Here is a 19,766-nt window from a genome sequence, read left to right as displayed (position 1 = left end):
TGGCTGAGTAATATTCCATGGTGTATATGTACCACAGCTTCCTTATCCATTCGTCTGCTGATGGGCATCTAGGTTTCTTCCATGTCCTGGCTATTATAAACAGTGCTGCGATGAACATTGGGGTGCACGTGTCTCTTTCAGATCTGGTTTCCTCGGTGTGTATGCCCAGGAGTGGGATTGCTGGGTCATATGGCAGTTCTATTTCCAGTTTTTTAAGAAATCTCCACACTGTTCTCCATAGCGGCTGTACTAGTTTGCATCCCCACCAACAGTGTAAGAGGGTTCCCTTTTCTCCACACCCTCTCCAGCATTTATTGCTTGTAGACTTTTGGATAGCAGTCATCCTGACTGGCGTGTAATGGTACCTCATTGTGGTTTTGATTTGCATTTCTCTGATAATGAGTGATGTTGAGCATCTTTTCATGTGTTTGTTAGGCATCTGTATGTCTTCTTTGGAGAAACGTCTGCTTAGTTCTTTGGCCCATTTTTTGATTGGGTCATTTATTTTTCTGGAATTGAGCTTCAGGAGTTGCTTGTATATTTTTGAGATTAATCCTTTGTCTGTTGCTTCATTTGCTATTATTTTCTCCCAATCTGAGGGCTGTCTTTTCACCTTACTTATAGTTTCCTTTGTTGTGCAAAAGCTTTTAAGTTTCATTAGGTCCCATTTGTTTATTTTTGCTTTTATTTCCAATATTCTGGGAGGTGAGTCATAGAGAATCCTGCTGTGATTCATGTTGGAGAGTGTTTTGCCTATGTTCTCCTCTAGGAGTTTTATAGTTTCTGGTCTTACATTTAGATCTTTAATCCATTTTGAGTTTATTTTTGTGTATGGTGTTAGAAAGTGTTCTAGTTTCATTCTTTTACAAGTGGTTGACCAGTTTTCCCACCACCACTTGTTAAAGAGGTTGTCTTTTTTCCATTGTATATTCTTGCCTCCTTTGTTGAAGATAAGGTGTCCATAGGTTCGTGGATTTATCTCTGGGCTTTCTGTTCTGTTCCATTGATCTATACTTCTGTCTTTGTGCCAGTGCCACACTGTCTTGATGACTGTGGCTTTTCCATGTTTTTGATTTTGTATTTTGCTAGTCTAGTTTTTAGTATGAGTTTTCACTTATAGTTTTGTTTATTTTCTTGACTGTACTCTTCTTTTTTGGTTCCTGTTTTTCTTATTTTTTCTCTCTTCATTTCTCTCTGTGACTGTGTGTTTCTTTGGGTGTTCTTGTCTGCTGAGTGTTGCTTTCACCATTTGCCTTGGGGTTTTATCTGTCCATTCTTTTTTGTTATTGTTTCTATGTTTGTTTGACTTTCTTTTCTTCTCTTTATTTTTAAATTCTTTTTTCTCTATATATTTTTTCTGTTTTTCTTTCTCTCTTTCTTCTTTGCTATGTGGCTTGAGAAGTCTTGGTGCTACAGTAAGGGGTCAGGGCTGAAGCTCCAAGGTGGGAGTCCCAAGTCCAGGATGGTGGACCACCAGAGAACTCCTGACCCCATGACACATTTATCAGTGAGAGCTCTGTCAACTCAACATTAAGACCAGGCCCCATCCAAGGTCAGCAAGCTACAGTGCCAGACGCCTCATGCTAAACCTTACAGCGAAGCAGTAACACAACACTGTCCACTAGCAGATAGGCTGCCCAAAGCCATACCAAGCCCACAGACACCCCAAAACAGCACTGCACACAGCGCTGCCCTTCAGAGAGAGAAGGTCCAGGTCCACTCATCAGGACAGAGGCACCCAGTCCCCTCAGCCAGCAAACCTCACAAGGCCCTGGTCCAACCCGTTCACAGGGAGGACTGTGAATGAGAAGACTACAAACCTGAAACATGCAGGAAGGAGACTTCAAACAGTAAATCAAACAAAATGAAAAGACAGAGAAACATGCAACAGATGAAGCGCATGTGTGGGTGCTGAGCTTGTCGGACAAGCTTGACTTGTCCGACTCCATGCAACCCTGGACTGTAGCCTGCCAGGCTTTTCTGTCCATGGAATTCTCCAGGCAAGAATACTAGAGTGGGTTGCTATGCCCTCCTTCTGGGGATATTCCTAATCCAGGGATTGAACCTGTGTCTCTTGTGTCTTCTGTATTGGCAGGTGGGTTCTTTTTTTTTTTTTTTTTTTTTGGCAGGTGGGTTCTTTACCACTATCACCGCAAGGGAAGCCCAACAGATGGAGGAACATGGTGAAAACCTAAAATGTCAAGCAAATGAAGAGGAAATAGGCAATTTATCTGAAAAAGATTTCACAGTAATGATAGTAAAGATGATCCAAAATCTTTGAATTAAAATGGAGGCCTAGAAAAATAGAATGGAGGCACAGATTGAAAAGATATAAGAAATATTTAACAAGGACTTAGAAAAAATAAAGTCTAGACAAACAGCAATGAGTAACACAATAACTGAGGTTAAAAATACACTAGAGGGAGCCAACAGCAGAATAACTGGGAAGAAAGGGAAGCTGGAAGATAGAATGGTGGGAATAACTGAGGCAGAGCAGAATAAAGAGTGAAAATAAATGAGGATAGTCTTGGAGACATCCAGGACAACATTAAAGGTCCAAATTATATGGGTCCCAGAAGAAGAAGAGAAAAAGAAAGGGTATGAAAAAGTATTTGAGGAAATTATAGTTGAAACCTTCCCTAACATGGAAAAGGAAATAGCCATCCATGTACAGGAAGCCCAGAGAATCCCACACAGGATAAACCCAAAGAGAAACACACCAAGAACATATTAATCAAACTAATGAAAAATAATAAAAAGAAAAATATTGAAAACATCAAGGGAAAAGCAACAAATAACATGTAAGGGGATCCCCGTAAGGCCCACAGGTGATCTTTCCACAGAAATTCTGCAGTCTAGAAGGGACTGGCAGGATATACTTAAAACAATGAAAGGAAAAAAAACCTACAACCAAGCTTACTCTACCCAGCAAGGATCTCATTCAGATTCAGTGGAGAAATCAAAAGCTTTACAGATAGGTAAAAGTTTAGAGAATTCAACACAACCAAACCAACTTTACAACAAATGCTAAAGGTACTTCTCTAGACAGGAAACACAAGAGAAAGAAAAGACCTATCAAAACAAACCCCAAGCAGTAAAGTAAATCGTAATAGGATCATTCATATCAATAATTACGTTACATGTAATGGATTAAATGCTCCAATCAGAAGACACAGACTGGCTAAATGGATACAAAAACAAAACCCCTACATATGCTGTCTACAAGAGACCCCACTTTGGACCTAGGGACACATATAGACTGAAAGTGAGGGCCTGGAAACAATATTCCATGCAAATGGAAATAAAAAGAAAGCAGGAATAGCAATACTCTTCAGATAAAATAGACTTTAAAATAGAGACCGTTACAATAGACAATGATAAATTTTACAACACGGGGAATATAGCCAATACTTTATAATAAGTAGAAATGGACTATAACTTTTAAAATTGTGAATCACAATGTTGTACACCTGAAGTTTCTGTAATAATGTACATCAACTATATCGCAAGAAAAAATATACAAAGGACTCTGCATTCAAGCACTGTATCATTTTTACCTATTGAATCAGCAAAGATTATGGAAGGAAATAATAATTCATGATTGAGGGTGCAGGGAAATGCCACTCCCACAAACTGTTGATGCCGAAAACTGATACTCCCTTTTTAAAAAATTTACTTATTTTTAATTGAAGGATAATTGCTTTATTGATACTTCCTTTTGAAAGCTAATTTAGCAATATGTTTTCAAAACTTTAGTTTTATAGCCATTTTGGCAAGAAAGTTCACATCAAATTTTTAAAATATTAAAATAAATATTAAATTAAAAATATTAAGAATGTTTACCAAGATTTTCTAGAAGATTTTTCATGAAACCTAGAAATTGGTCAAAGTCTAATGCTGACCAATAGAGCACCAGATATATAAGTTGTTTATTGATACAGTGGACTACATTTTAGTCATTAAAAATAATGTTTTAGATGGATAGTTATGGGAAGATCTTCACTCTATATTTTTAAGTTTAAAAAGTGAATTATAACACAGTATGATTACCATGACTCCATTTTTTTAAACTAATATATGTGAAGACCTAAAACATAGGTATATATATATATCACCAGTTGTTTCTAAGTAGTGAGATGACTGTGACTTTCATGACTATGATTTTTAAGGTTGCCTTCTCATGTAAATTAAAAAAATATACTATTTTTGTCATGAGTGCAGTGGAGTTGGCACTTACATACACTAACAGGAATGTAACATAATACATTCGAGGCTGTCAGTTGGCAATATGTTTTACAATTATTAAATTGTGTGTATATTTTGGCCTAGTCAGTCTAATTCTTGGAATTTATTCTAAGAATTAATCATAGCTATGTATAAAGATTTATATCAAAATTTTTCATTGGATTTTATTTATAGTGTCAGAAAATTGGAAATAGCTTGAAAATTGAACATAAAAGGATTGGTTAAATATGTTATGGCACAGGAATCTGAAAAAGCTGGCATAGATGATCTTACATACAAAGCAGAAATAGAGACACAGACATTGAGAACAAATGTATGGATACCAAGGGGTAAGTTGGGGATGGGATCCATTAGAAGACTGGGATTGACATGTATATACTATTGATAATGTGTATAAAGTAGATAACTAATGAGAACCATTAGTATAGCAAAGGGCCTCTACTCAGTGCTCTGTGGTGACTTAGATGGGAAGGAAATCCAAAAAAGAGGGGACATGTGGTAATATATATGTTTCGATGCTATTCTTTCAAATCATTCCACCCTCGCCTTCTCCAACAGAGTCCAAAAGTCTGTTCTTTACACCTGTGTCTCTTTTGCTGTCTCACATATAGAATCATCATTACCATCTTTCTAAATTCCATATATATGTGTTAATATACTGTATTGGTATTTTTCTTTCTGAATTACTTCACTCTGTATAATAGGCTCCAGTTTCATCCACCTCATTAGAACTGATTCAAATGCGTTCTTTTAAATAGCTGAGTAATATTCGATTGTGTACCACAGCTTCCTTATCCATTCGTCTGCTGATGGGCATCTAGGTTTCTTCCATGTCCTGGCTATTATAAACAGTGCTGCGATGAACATTGGGGTGCACGTGTCTCTTTCAGATCTGGTTTCCTCGGTGTGTATGCCCAGCAGTGGGATTGCTGGGTCATATGGCAGACATAGATGTAAAGAACAGACTTTTGGACTCTGTAGGAGAAGGCGAGGGTGGGGTTATTTGAGAGAATAGTGTTGAAATATGTATATTATCATATGTGAAATAGATCACCAGTCCAGGTTCGATGCATGAGACAGGTGCTCCGGGCTGGTGCACTGGGATGACCCAGAGGGATGGGATGCGGAGGGAGGCGGGAGGGGGGGTTCAGGATGGGGACACATGTACACCCATGGCTGATTCTTGTGAATGTATGGCAAAACCCACTACAATATTGTAAAGTAATTAGCCTCTAATTAAAAGAAATAAATTTATTAAAAAATATATATATTAGAAAAAGAAAAATTTTAAAAAGAAAGAGGGGCTATATGTATCTGCACAGCTGATTCACTTTGCTGTACAGTAGAAATTAACACATTATTGTAAAGCAACTATACTCTAATAAAAGTTTTTTAAAATATTATGGCACAGAAATTGGTTACATATATTGCGGCCATTATCAACTGCATTGTATGTTCATTGAAGCACTATTTACAATAGCTAGGCCATGGAAACAACCTAGATGTCCATCAGCAAATAAGGAAGTTGTGGTACATTTACACAGTGGAATAATACTCAGCTATAAAAAGGAACATATTTGAGTCAGTCCTAATAAGTTGGATGAACCTAGAGACTATTATACAGAGTGAAGTTAAGTCAGAAAAGAGAAAGACAAATACCATATATTAACGTACATATATGGAACCTAGAAAGATGGTGCTGACAATCCTATGTTCAGGGCAGCAAAATAGACATAGACGTGAAGAACAGAGTTTTGAGCTCACTGGGAGAAGGACAGTGTGGGATGATTTGAGAGAACAGCACTGAAACATATACATTACCATATGTAAAATAGCCAGTGTGCATGTGATGTATGAAGCAGGGCACCCAAAGCTGGTGCTCTGTGACAACCTGGAGGGATGGGGGGAGGGAGGTAAGTGGGGGATTCAAGGTGGAGAGAATGTGTGAATACCTGTAGCTGATTCATATCGATACATGGCAGCAGCCATCACAATCCTGTAAAGTAATTATGCTCCAATTAAATAAATAAACTTAAAAAAGAAACCACATTGTAGAAGACTTTTTATTGTCACAAAAAGAGTGGTATGTATGGTTATGGTAAGTAGAAAAATCAGATTTCAAAATGATATGCATACACAGGATGATTCTTATTTTGAAAAATAAATTATATTATTAAAAGTAAAAAAATTCCTTCTTATGATTTATCTGTATTTTATGCTATCTCTTCAGTGAACTGGAGATACTTTTGTATAATATATTTAATTTAAACAATATGAAGAATTATAAAAATGCAGCATACTTTTGTTAACATTTTCTAAAAAGACCACTTTAGTAGAGTTGAAGTCATGAGGCTAAAATTTTTTAATAATAATTGCTACTATTAATAGTTTCTGCATTCCAGACACTGCAAAATTCTTTGTATGTCCTTGTAGTAACACTATCAAGTAGGAATCACTGTATCCTGACTTCAAGGATGCTGGGAGTGAGGCTCAGAAAGATTAAATGACTTCCTCATGGTCACCCAACCAATAGAGGATGGAGATAGGATTTGAATTCTGATTTGTCTTTTAGATTCATGCTCTTGACTTTATACTGCTTTCATTCTCAGGTAAGCAGTTACATATTATTTTAAAATCAGTTATTTTAGTGCCAGTTATGTAATTTGGTGGATTATCTAGACCTCTTTGTTCTTTCTTCTCTGCTATCTTTTTACAAATCTTACTCTCCCTTGTTGAAAAATTTGTTCTATACTTGATACTCCTGTGAGAGATCTGATGCAGATACATGTCAAAACTGTGTTTGTATCCAGGGTTTGAGTTATCCATTTACATTTGAATCCAGGTTATTCCTGTCTCCTTTCATCAGTAGTCACTGAGAGCACTTTTGTATCAAAAGCCTGAAAACTACCATCTTTCTCTTAGATCTCTTAGATCTATGTGATAGATTGTGATTTTTTTCTTTTTTACATAAGCTTGAATTTTTTTTTTTTCCTTCTGACTGTAATAGGGAAGAATAAATCTGACTCCATATTGGATCTGTTCCTTTGTATTCTGTTGCTTTTGTTACAAGTAAGAATAATACATGATAACCTTTTCTCAAGGCTCTGGTCTTTAAGGTGTAATACTTTCCCACTCAGATAGAGATAAAAAGTTGCAGAACAGAGAAAAACTTTGTCTTTCTGGAGGTTTACAGGAACATCATGACCTGACCTACCTGGACAATTGCAAGAACAAAGGATTCTGACACCAAAATATTTGCAACAACCAACCACACCCCCTCCACTTTTAGTATAAAAGAATCAATTCTAATTTGAGAAAGATGGTCCTTTGGGACACTAGTCCATCATTTTTTCAGACTCTGACTTTCTGAATAAATCATTACTCCTTGCCCCACCTACTTATCTCTGGATTTGTTGGCCTGTCGTGAGATGAGCAGTATAAGCTTGGCCTTGGTAACATGATTATATATCTAATATGCGTTTACTTGTTGAACAATTTCCAGCCCTCATATATCAGTTTGAATTAGCTGAAATTGACTGGCAGTGGAAAGTAGGGACGTCAGGCCATGCGTTTGTAAGTCTCGGCTGCAATCCCTGCAAGTGGTGACAGGGCAGTGAGACCCGGGACAGTCTCATAGTCTGGAGGGAGCATCTGGAAGTCTGCAAAGTGATGCTAAAGCAAGTGGCCACATCCTAGTTACCCTATACCCCTTACTTTATTTTCCTTTGCAGCACTGATCATTACCAGTAATTACAGTTCCATATGTTTGTTAGTTTATTTTCTGTCCCCTCTCTGTCTCCACGGAAGCAGGGACAGTCTTACTCATAACTCAGTCTTCAGTAGAATAAGTAGAATCCTACTAGGATTCACCTAGAAGAATGTCTGGAATATAGTCTAGGCATTTGGTAAATATTTATTAAATCAACAAATAAAAGAACTGTGATGGTGAATGACACAGAGAAGAGATAAGAAGAAAGATTGTGAGGGGAGAAAAATTAGATATGAAGTTTATGGAGGTAGGTTAAAATGAAAGTTTTCCCCCAAATGACTGTTGTGTCCATAAAGTAGACTCCTGCAATATTTTCCCTATTTTCCCTATTTAAAAGCAACAAAGTCTCCATTAGCAAAAATGTGGTTGTGAAGGTTAAATGAATACAGTCCACAATGATTTTACACAATTATTGTATCCACAGAACTGGAAAAAAAATCTTCAAAAGTCCTTAGGTGACCTCAGCTATTGTATCACCAAATTCCAGTTAAGGCAAACAATTCCACAGCATGCCACTGCCTGCTGGGTGGAATTCTCTTCTTCCTTCCCTCTTTGAGAAGTTCTAAAAATGTGTGATTAGCAATCAAACTTCAAAGCAGAGAGCCAGAGGAGAGTTTGACAAGAGCAACTTGAAAGGTATTTGAAATCTCTATGCCACTAACTAGTTAGTATTTTACTGAATTAAACTCTTTTATGTTCCTATTACCTGCATTTATCCACAAATTTCTTTCTTTCTTTTTTTTAATCCACACATTTCAAGCATCATTTTAGTTCCTTTCTTTCTGTGTATCGACTTGTTCAGCTTCCTGTGAGTCAGTTTACAAAGGGAGAGGGAACCAACATTTCTGAACTCCTATTGTGCCAGGTATGGCACTGAAAACTTCATATGGATCATCCCATCTAATCTTCACAATACTCTGGGGGAGAGATGGTATTGAATCCATGTAAGAGATAAGAAAATTGAGGCTCAAAAGTTAACTGTCTTGCCTAAAATCACACAAATAATGACTGGCAGAGGCAAGATGCAAACCAATTCTGCCCAAATTACACCACAGTTCTTATTGGCGGTGGTTGTGGTCAGACGCTTCAGTTGTGTCCAAATCTTTGCAGCTCCATGGACTGTAGGCCACCAGGCTCCTCTGTCCATGGGATTTTCCCCGCAATAATATTGGAGTGGGTTGCCATTTCCTCCTCCAGGGGATCGTCCCAGCCAAGGGATTGAAACTGCGTCTCCTGCCTTGCAGGTGGGTTCTTTACTGCTGAGCCACCAGGAAAGTCCTCAGTTCTTACTGGCTTGTGGCTACTTATGGGCCCTGTGCTGCACACCAGCCTTGCTTTGTTAAATGGTTTCTTTCTGAGTAAATAGTTAAATTTAACAGAGAATTATTGTAGGTGTACCATTGTCCACTCTTTCGGTAATAGTTTTTCCTCACCTTTTATCATATACACGTATAGTCAGTCCTTTTCCTCCAAAGAATTCAGTGATCTTTGCACTGTTAAAATGCCTGAAAATTCCAGACAGAATATGATCCAATTATGAGACATTGTGTAATCTAAAATGGCACTTCCGTCCAGTCTGATTCTTCCCCAGGTATGTGGGCCTGTGGGAGGCAGTGGTACTGTGTAATGTTCGGGTAGCAAGGAGGTAAGTAAAAAGCTATGAATGGCTATCTTAGGTCAACCTGAGCATGGGAGAGGGGCGCTCTGAAGGACACCACTTTCTCCTACCTGCCCCCCACACTGTCATGTTGCTCTGGTGTCCCTGAGCAAACCCTAGAAGAAACTTCCCTGGGCCTGAGGACTGATCGCTGACAGAGGCTTCCTGACTGTGCTCGTCCACTCTGATACTCTCCTGCCTCTTCTGCGCTGTGCGGTCCCCCCAGCTCCACACCCTTTTTTCAGGATGGCAGGTTTATTAAAATATTTCTTACCTCCCCAAACCAGCGCATCCTTTTTGTGCTCCCTATAATCTGTGCTAGAAGGCTTCAAGTCATCCTTGACTTTCCTAACGCTCAAATATTCAATTAGTCACGAGCTTCCGTCATTTGTATTTCGTTTTTTACTTTTTATTTTGTATTGGGGTATAGCCAATTAACAATGTTGTGGTAGTTTCCGGTGAACAGCGAAGGGACTCAGCCATGCATGTACCTGTATCCATTCTCCCCCAGACTCTCCTCCCATCCAGGATGCGACATAACAGTGAGCAGAGTTCCATGTGCTGTCAGTAGGTCCTGGTTGGTTATCCATTTAAAATAGAGCGGTGTGTACATGTTCATCTCAAATTCCCTAACTATCCCTTCTTTTCATCCTCCTCCCTGGCAACCATGTGGACATTTGAAATTTAAAGCTTGTACTGAGTCTGTCCCATCCATCCATCCATCCAACCATCCATCCATCCGACCATCCATCCATCCAACCATCCATCCATTCTTCTGAGTGTCTGTTGTGTTCTAGATGTTGTATAAGATGCTGTGAATTCAGAGATGACTGAGATGTGGACCTAGCTTTCACTTTTACATTATAGCTCAAACACAAGCCAAAATTTCATTACCTAAAACTTAAGTTTCTACACTTGAATATGGTGGCATTCGGGGTTCTCTACTACCAGGACTCCAGGGCCTCTCCAGCGTCCCACCCCACACCTGTCTTCCCTCATGCGGTATTCCCGTCTGACTGTCCTGCGACCCTCCAACCTCTCCCCTTTGTCTGTGCCCAGACTGATTCCCCAAGACCTTACCTACTGAAAACCCTACTTACCCGCTAAAGCTCAGCTCAAAGGCCTGCACCTCTTTGAAGTTCTCTCCATCATCTGCCCAGAGTTAGTAATTTTTCTTCTTGCTCTCACAGTACTTGTGCCTCAAGAATAGGATTTACTTCAAGTAGCCTGGGATAAACCATCATTAACATTGTTGCTCCCCTACTAGATTAGAGACACCTCTAAGGCAATAACTTGATTCATTCCACTTACATGGCTCAGTAAATCTCTTGTTGGCTGTAAGACTGTTCAGCGAAGAAAAAATTATGATTATATGATATTCATATTGAATTATCTGATATAATTCAACTTAATTCTTAATTCTATTGCCTTTTCCTCACCTCACTTTCCTTTTGGCCCCTAGGTCCTCCATTTTTGGTGTATAAATTTGCCCTCATCAAGTGATTCTATTGAGAGAAATATTTGTCTGACTGCCACCGATGCTTTGAAGGAGATACCTCACATCCTGTGAAAAACAGATTCCGCCTGGATTCAAATCCTGACCCATCATGTGACCTTGAGACTATTAAGTTATCATTTCCATACCTCAGCTATAAAAGGGTAATTAATAAGGCTCACCTTATAGGATGGTTGCAGGAATTAACTGAAATACATATGAAGCATGTAGAATAGTGTATGGAACATAGAAAGTACCCAATAAAGGTTAGACCTAATACCATTTCCAAAAAAATTGCTGTGATGACATTTAGATTTATAAGAACACAAGGCAGAATAATAACATTTAGTAAGTTCCTTTGAGTGTATCAAAACATTTCTTGGGTTGTGTGATTCAATTAGTGAATCATTTGTGAATTAACTTTCTCAGTATGTTATACTTCAAACTAAATATTACTCAAGAATGATGGCACAAAGTTTGAAGCATTTGGCATTAACTTTAAGGCTTGTTAAAATAAAACTTACATATTTTCTACTGACACCCTGCAGCTCCTCCTCCTCACTTGGCTTTCTCATACCTCTGTATGCTTTGGTCATTTATCCTGCTGAGAAAGTCTTTACTTTCTTTGCTGAAATCTATGTTCCTCATCATTGCAACAGCCTGTTCAAACATTCTGTTGCTCCCAGAATTCTTTTCTGACTGATCCTACCTGAGTCTGAAGGCCCAAGACGTAGAAGTGCTAAGGAGCTTCCACCAGTTGTCACATTATTTAGCATTTGTTCATCATAATATTTATAAATATTTTAAATCAGTCTCAGGTATGTTCTCCCTGCAATTAGATATCCAGTTCTCCAAAGGCTGTGTCATTTTGCCCCCAAGATTTTTCACCCCACTCTTTGCAGTGAGAAACTCCTGATGAAATTCCAGTTAAGAACAGAAGATGCTGAAAAAACAATTTTTGTTTTTCCATTTTTTGTTTTGAGTCTAAACTCCTTTAATTATTGCCTTTGTTTATAGTTATTTCAGGGTTGGTCCACAGGACTTTGGATGGTGAGGCATAAAATTTCTTCTCTTCTTACAAGACTCCTGGGAAGGTTCAGAGTTGGCCGGAAGCGTGAAGAAGACTCAACACAGTCACGCGCCCACTGGGGAAATGTGGGCCGTCTGTTGGTCTCCGCAGTGTTTGCAACGTTCCAAGGAAACCACCTGGAGTCTGGCCTCTTCCCCTTCCCTTCCTTGGGGAAGGTCTGGTCATAAAACACAGAAATGGCTCCAAGGAAGGTCTGAGATTGCAGTAATGCTCATCACAGAAGAGCCCTCTTCCAGGCCTGGTCCTAGATAAAGTGACCATTTTTTATCAATGAGCTGAAGAGGACTCCTCTTGACTGGGGTTTTATATTTCTCCTGCAACTCAGTTTCACCTCATCTTTGCCCTCTTGCTCTGTGGGTACCAACAGCCTTGGTCAGCTTTGAGGAAATGCATGTACTATTATTTGCTCTGACTATTCCACACAAAGATTCCAAATAAAGATGGAGCAAAAACTTTGGCAATTATTCTTGCCTGGGACAGATGAATGGCTATCAGTGCCCTAGTCCCTTGATTGCACCTGTCTGTATCCCGAGCACTATGAACACAGATGTTTGGAATATATGTTCAGGGAGAGAGCTGAAGGCAAGTACCGTGGTGGTGGAGTTCCTCTGTTGGCTAACTTCTGTCTCCTCCACATCAGCATGTCCAGTCTGTCTATACTCTTAATACATGGCTTTGGTTCAGGATGTTCATGCTGTGCCCGCTGTCAACCATGTTCACTGCCAGACTTTTCTTGTGAAAGAGGCCTGTATGCCTACCGCAGTGCAGGTGGGTCCCACTGTCCAGATTCCTGTCCCTGTAAAGGGAAATGTCAGCACTGATGATGACAGATGCCTGTTTAACTTCAGGTTATACATCTGTATAACAACAATAAGGGCGTGCATGTTGTTGGTCGCCAGAACCTTCTCTTTCCCATCTCAGGCACTCCGTTATGGCAGCCCTCCGCTCCACCATCATTTCAGCACATTTCGTGGGGTTGCCTTCTTTTGAGAGCCCTGCTGTCAGCCAGCCACGTGTTTTAGGGGAATGGCAGCAGATGGTAGCTGAAGCAATGGTGGTGGCCCATAGAGGCTACACGATGCCTGCAACTCGCCATTTCCATCACTGTGCATGGTGTCCACTGTCTGCTCCCGCCTCCGCTGGATGTTTGATTCTGGGACCGCTATCTGGGCAAATTTCCATAGAGTCTTCAAAGGTATTAGGGGCAGGCAGCATCTGTCAGCTGCTGGGCAGCATCCTATGGGTGCAGATGCTCCGATCTTGACGGTGGTGGGTAGTTATCATCATGTCAGCTTCATCCAGACCAAACCTTGATCTTCTTGGAGTCAATGAACTTGAGCTTGGAGTACCAGTCCAGAATTATCCCAGGGGTACCAAAGACAAGGTACTCCCCGATCTCTGACCTTGGTGCCCAATTTATTGCCTTGAACAGCATAAGCTATCTTGAGTTCAGGGTAAAATTTTTCCATCTGCTCAATCACTTTTCCCATTTGAAAGACCAGCTTAGAAGTCTGGGAGAGGCACAGACAGTGGGGTATCCAACTGCACGACTAACACAAAGGCAGCTGTTTCAGCAGTGCCAGACTGAGACAGGGCAACTAAGTTCTGCAGGGCCTCAGCAAACATCAAAGGCAGTGTGTTCTCTTGTATTTTGGATGGATGGATGAAGCCTACGGTGTAGACTCCTCACAAGACTTTACTGAGTGTAGGGAGGAGTTCGGATCTTGTTGTAGGTTTTCCACCTGGTTTGTGTTATCAATAGAGTTGCTTCTGATCAGCCTGTTGAGTAAAGAGGACAACTCTGTCCTCTTTCTCTTCTTCATCTGTTTTCTCTGCACTAATGTTGCTCTTGTTTCCTGCTTGCCCACTGCCAGGGCCTACGAGGAAGTAGCACGGCCCAGACTGTGAGTGGGACTCTGGCGCTGGTGAATGCACCAGCTGACACTGCCTGATTGCCATATGGGGACAACAAAAATTGTTTTCCAACAGAAATGGGAGAATATTATCACACAACACATGAGAATGGGTGCTGAGGAGGTTTCTCACCAAACATGGTTTGGTTTATATATGACAGAGAAGTAGAGAATGTGAACTGAACTGAGGATGGGAAATGAAAACCAACTAAACTCTTGAGAACCAGTAGTCTGTTGTATTCATAATTTGCTCACTCATTCATTCAGAATGTTTTAAGAACATATAACCCTAGGTTCTATGCCAATTCAAAATGAGTCAAGGCATTGTATACCCTAATAAGAAAATTATAATCGAGTGATGTTGGGTCAGGGAAGAACAACCAAGGATCCACCAGGCAGAAAGAAATAACCACTGTAAGAAAGATGCAACTTGACATACTTTTACAACAGCTGAGACTGATAAACCTGCTCCCAACACCAAACCTGCTGCCTGCATTTGCATCCATATTCTTTGATTTACATCCATGTTACGATGGATGAATTATCCACATTCCTATTTAAGCCAAGCCCCTTCATGTAGTAAATCACATCTTTTCTTGCCTATCCAAGGGCAAGACTCTAGCAATTTTCACTGTGTACTGCATCTTTAGTTTTCAAAACAGCTTTATTGAGATATTCACATACCATGTAATTTATCCATTTAAAGTATATAATTCAATTTCTTTGGCATATTACATTATAAATTTTTTAAACTGTGGTGATATATATATATATATACATATATATAAAACAAAATTTGTCATTTTAACTGTTTAACCGGCAGTAACTATATTCACAATGTTATGCAACCATCCTCACTCTCTATTTCCATGAATTTTCATCACTTTAGATAGAAAGTCTATAATTTTGAGGCAATAACTCCTCATTTTTCTCCGCTGTCAGCCCCTGGAAACCTCTATTTTCTGGTTCTATGAATTTGACATCTATTCTAGATGTTTCATAAAAAAGGAACTGCACAATGTCTGTCCTTCTGTGTCTTGCTAAAAGTGCAAAGTTTTCCACATTCATCCAAGTTGTAGCATGTATCAGAACTTCTGTTTTGTGATTGAACAATGTTTTATTATATATATAAGCCACATTTTCTGTATCTATTCATCTGTTGATGAACATTTGGGTTGTTTCTACTTTTTGGCTATTGTGAATGTTTGACTTCCTGCTTTTAATTATGTTGGGTAAATGCTTAGGGGTTGGACAGAATATGATAATTCCATGTATAGCTTTTTGAGGAACCACCAAACTGTTTTCCATAGTAGGTGTACCATTTTACATTTCCATAAGAAATGTGTGAGGGTTCCAATTTTTCTCCATCTTTACTAACACTTTTTTTTTGTTTTATTGATTGTAACCATTTTAATAGGTATAAAGTGATTCTGCTCACATTTCCCTAATGATCAGTGATGTTTAGAATCTTTTCACGTACTTATTTCATATTTGTATTTTTGGAGAAATGTCTACTCAAGTCCAATATTTTTTAGACTGAATTATCTTTTTATTGTTGAGTTATATTAATTTTTATATGTTGGAGATATTAAGCTTATTTCAGATATATGATTTTAAATATTTTCTATCAACCTTTAGCTTGTTTTTTTTTTCACTTTCTTGATAATACTATGATGCAGAAATTTTTTTAATTTTGAAAAAAATTAAATTTATTTTTTTCTTTTGTTGTTCTGCTTTTAGTATCATATCTAAGAATCCATTGCCAAATCCTAGATCATGAAGATTTACTCTTGTTTTTGTCTAAGAATTTAATGATTTTTATGTCACTGATCAATTGTAAATTAATTTTTGTATATGGTGTGAAGTAGGAGGTTCAGCTTTATTTTTTTGCATAGGGGAAGTCCAATGTCCCGTAAAACCTGTGAAAAGACTATTCATTGTCATTGAATGTATTTGGCACTCTTGTCAAAAGTCAATTGGCCATAGAGGTATGGTTTTATTTCTGAACTCTCAGTTCTTTTCTATTATGTCTAAACTTATGCCATAATCATGCTGCTGTAATTACTGTAGCTTTGTAACAAGTTTTGAAACTGGAAAGTGTGAGTACTCCTACTTTGCTTTTTTTCAAGATTTTTTTTTACTATTTGAGGTTTTTTCCACATGAATTAAAGGAATGACTTTTTCATTTCTGGAAATTAAGCTATAGGAATTTTGACAGGAATTGCACTGAATCTGTAGATCACTTTCTCTAGTATTGACATTTTAACAATATTAAATTTTGTACCATTAACATAGCATTTCTGTTTGTTTAGATCCTACTTTATTTCTTTCAGCAATATTTTCTGGTTTTCAGTGTATAACTCTTATCTCCTTGGTTAATTTTTTCCCAAATATTTTACTCTTTTAGATGTAATTGTAGTTGCTTTCTTAATTCCTTTTCAGATTCTTTATTGCTGGTATATATAAACACAACTGATTTTTTGTGCATTGATCTCATACCCTGAAACTTTGCTACATTCCTTTATTAGTTCTACTAGCTTTCTAGTGGATTCTTTAGAATTTTCTCTATATAGGATTGTGTTATATGTGAATAGAGATAATTTTACTTCTTTCCTTCCAGTCTGGATGTCTTTTACTTATTTATTCTTTCCTCTGGCTACAACTTCCATTACAACATTGGTGAAAGAAGGCATCCTGATTTTGTTCATGACCTTAGAGGAGGAAAGCTACTAGTCCTTCACAACTATTTTTTTTTTTAACCTATGGGTCTTCCATAAATGTGCTTTATCATATGGAGGAAGTTCTAGTCTATTCCTAATCCACTCCCATTCACCTCTTATCATGAAAGGGGGTTGGATTTTGTAAAACGCCATTCTGTGTCCGTTGAGGTGATCAGGTAGGGTTTTTTTTTCCCTTTCATTGTATTAATATGATACATTACATTGATTAATTTTCTTTTGTGGAACCACCATTGAATTCATGGAATAAATTTCATTTGGTCATGGTATACAATTCTTGTAATAGGCTGTTGGATTCAATTTCCTAGTATTCTATTGAGGATCTCTGCATCTGTATTCATCAAGGATACTGATCTGTAATCTTCTCTTTTTCTGATGTTTTTATCTGTGTTCCACACTAGATAAAGACTAAGGTAGTACTGTCTTCATAGTGCAAGTTAGGATGTGTTCTCTCCTCTTCTACTCTTTGCAAGAATTTGAAATTCTTTTTTAAATGCCAGGTAGAATTCACCAATAAAGCTGTCTGGTCCTAGATTTTTCTTTGCTGGGAAGCTTTTTGATTCCTGATTCAATATCTTTACTTGTGATAAGTGTTGAGATTTTCTATTTCTTCTTGAATCAGTTTAGGTAGATAATTTGTGTGTTTCTAGGAAGTGGTCCATTTTATCTAGGTCTTTTAATTTGTTGGTTCACAGTTGTTCGCAATAAAGGATAATGATCATTTTTATTTATGATGACTAATAGTAGTGTCCCCATTTCCATTTCTGATTTTGGATACATACTTCTCTTCTTTCTCAGGGTGCTATTAATTTTTACCCCTCCTTCTCCCCTGCCTCCCCTTCCTTCCCTCCTCAATCCTTCCCACCCCCTCTTGCTCGCCTTGTTCTCCCCGTCCTCCTCTATTTGCTTTCCTTCCTTCCTTCCTTTCCTCTTTCCTTCCTCCTCCTCCTTTATTATTCCTATCAGAAGGCAAACACACTGTAGAGTAGCCCAGCTTAAAAACATAACCCTCTCTCCACAACTTTGCCCCAAGTCCAGATCTGCCTCAAGTCTCTGCTTTGCTCTACAACAGAAACCCTTGAAAGAGTGATCTATACCAGCTGTCTCCAGTTTCTCTCTGCCCATTCTCTCTTAAAGCCATTTCAATCAGGTCGTCAGTGAAGCATCTCTTGCCTAAGTCCCTAACAACCTCCGCACTTACTCATCATTTGACTGGTTCACACTCAGTGCTCTGAACTATCCCGTAGCTCCTTTGCTTCTCACTGATCTTCTCTGACTTCATCACTTTAAACCCCATCGATACACAGAGGACTCCCAGATGCCATATTTCTAATTCTGACAACCTCTGTTTTAAACTCCAGGATAGTAAATCCAACTCTCTCTGCAACATCTGTATTTGTATGTTTGATGTCTCAGACATAATAAGCCCCAGCCTTTTTCTTCACATCTCCTCTTCCTGCTGTCTTCCTCATTTCAGTAAATGCCAACCTCAGGTTTACAGTCATTCATGCCAAAAAAACCTTCAAGCTGTTCTTGACTCTTTTTTTTTTTCTCTCTCTCAGAGTCTGCATCTAATCCATTAGCAAAATCTGCTTGCCTTTTTAAATATACAGAATATGACCTTTCTCCCCATCTGGACTGCTGTCATTTTGATCCCAGTTATCATCATCTCAGCTTTTTGTAATAGCCTCTTTATGAAATAATTGATTAGGCTGGATTGGGACCCTTGTTGCATCATGCGGCATCTTTCATTGTGGCATTATGGCTCTCTCGTTGCGGTACCCAGGCTTCAGTAGTTGTGGTGCACAGGCTCAGGAGTTGCATCACACAGGCTTAGTTGCTCTGCGGCCTGTGGGAGGCTATTCCTAAACCAAGGATTGAACCCTCCTCCCCTGCATTGCAGACTGGATTCTTAACCACCAGACCACCAGGAAGTCCCTGTAAATAGCCTCTTAACTGACATCCCTGCTTTAGCTTTTGTGTTCTCTGCATGGAACCAGAGTGTTCTTTTTGAACACTAAGTTGATTTATTGCTTTGTTCAAAATCCTCCAGTTTGTCCTATCTCCCCTGAGTAAATGCTGAAGTCCTACAAAGCTTTATACAATCTGTCCTCTGTTAAATCTCTGAGTTTATTTCCTGCTACTCCCCGCCTAGCCCACCAGCTGCAGCCGCACGAGTGTTCCCATGGTTCCTAATGTTTTGGTGCTTGCCATTCCTCTGCAGGAGAGCTCTCATTTCTAACAACCTTGGCTCAGTCCTTCTATTCAGGAATGTGCAACACCCACCCTACTACACCACCCCACCCTTTCCTGAACTCTCTATGTGTCTTGCCTGCACTTTTTCTCTATAGCATTTGTCACCATCTGTCACGCTATTGTTGTTCAGTTGTTCATTCGTGTCTGACTCTTTGTGACCCCATGGACAGCAGCACGCCAGGTTTCCCTGACTTTAACCATCTCCTGGAGCTTGCAGAAACTCATGTCCACTGAGTCAGTGATGCCATCCAACCATCTCATTCTCTGTCATCCCCTTCTCCTCTCACCTTCAAATGTTCCCAGCATCAGGGTCTTTTCTAATGAATTGGCTCTTTGGATCAGGAGGCCAAAGTTTTGGAGCTTCAGCTTTAGCAACAGACCTTCCAATGAATATTGAGAGTTGATTTCCTTCAGGACTGACTGGTTTGATGTCCTTGAAGTCCAAGGGACTCTCAAGAGTCTTCTCCAACACCACAGTTCAAAAGCATCAATTCTTTGGAGTTCAGTCTTCTTTATGATCCAACTCTCACATCCGTAGATGACTACTGGAAAACCCATAGCTTTGACTAGATGGATCTTTTTTGGCAATGTAATGTCTCTGCT

General features: G+C 38.9%; 1 pseudogene; it reads right to left on the bottom strand.

Annotated features, from left to right (window-relative positions):
* Nucleotides 1-12,910: 12,910 nt before the first annotated feature.
* LOC136175976 (ATP-dependent RNA helicase DDX19B pseudogene) lies at nt 12,911-14,215 on the bottom strand (annotated as a pseudogene).
* Nucleotides 14,216-19,766: the final 5,551 nt, after the last annotated feature.

Source organism: Muntiacus reevesi, chromosome 9 (assembly GCF_963930625.1).
Source record: "Muntiacus reevesi chromosome 9, mMunRee1.1, whole genome shotgun sequence".
Lineage (NCBI taxonomy): Eukaryota > Metazoa > Chordata > Mammalia > Artiodactyla > Cervidae > Muntiacus > Muntiacus reevesi.
The sequence above is the reverse complement of the archived record's forward strand: the minus strand, read 5'-3'. Positions and strand labels throughout refer to the sequence as shown.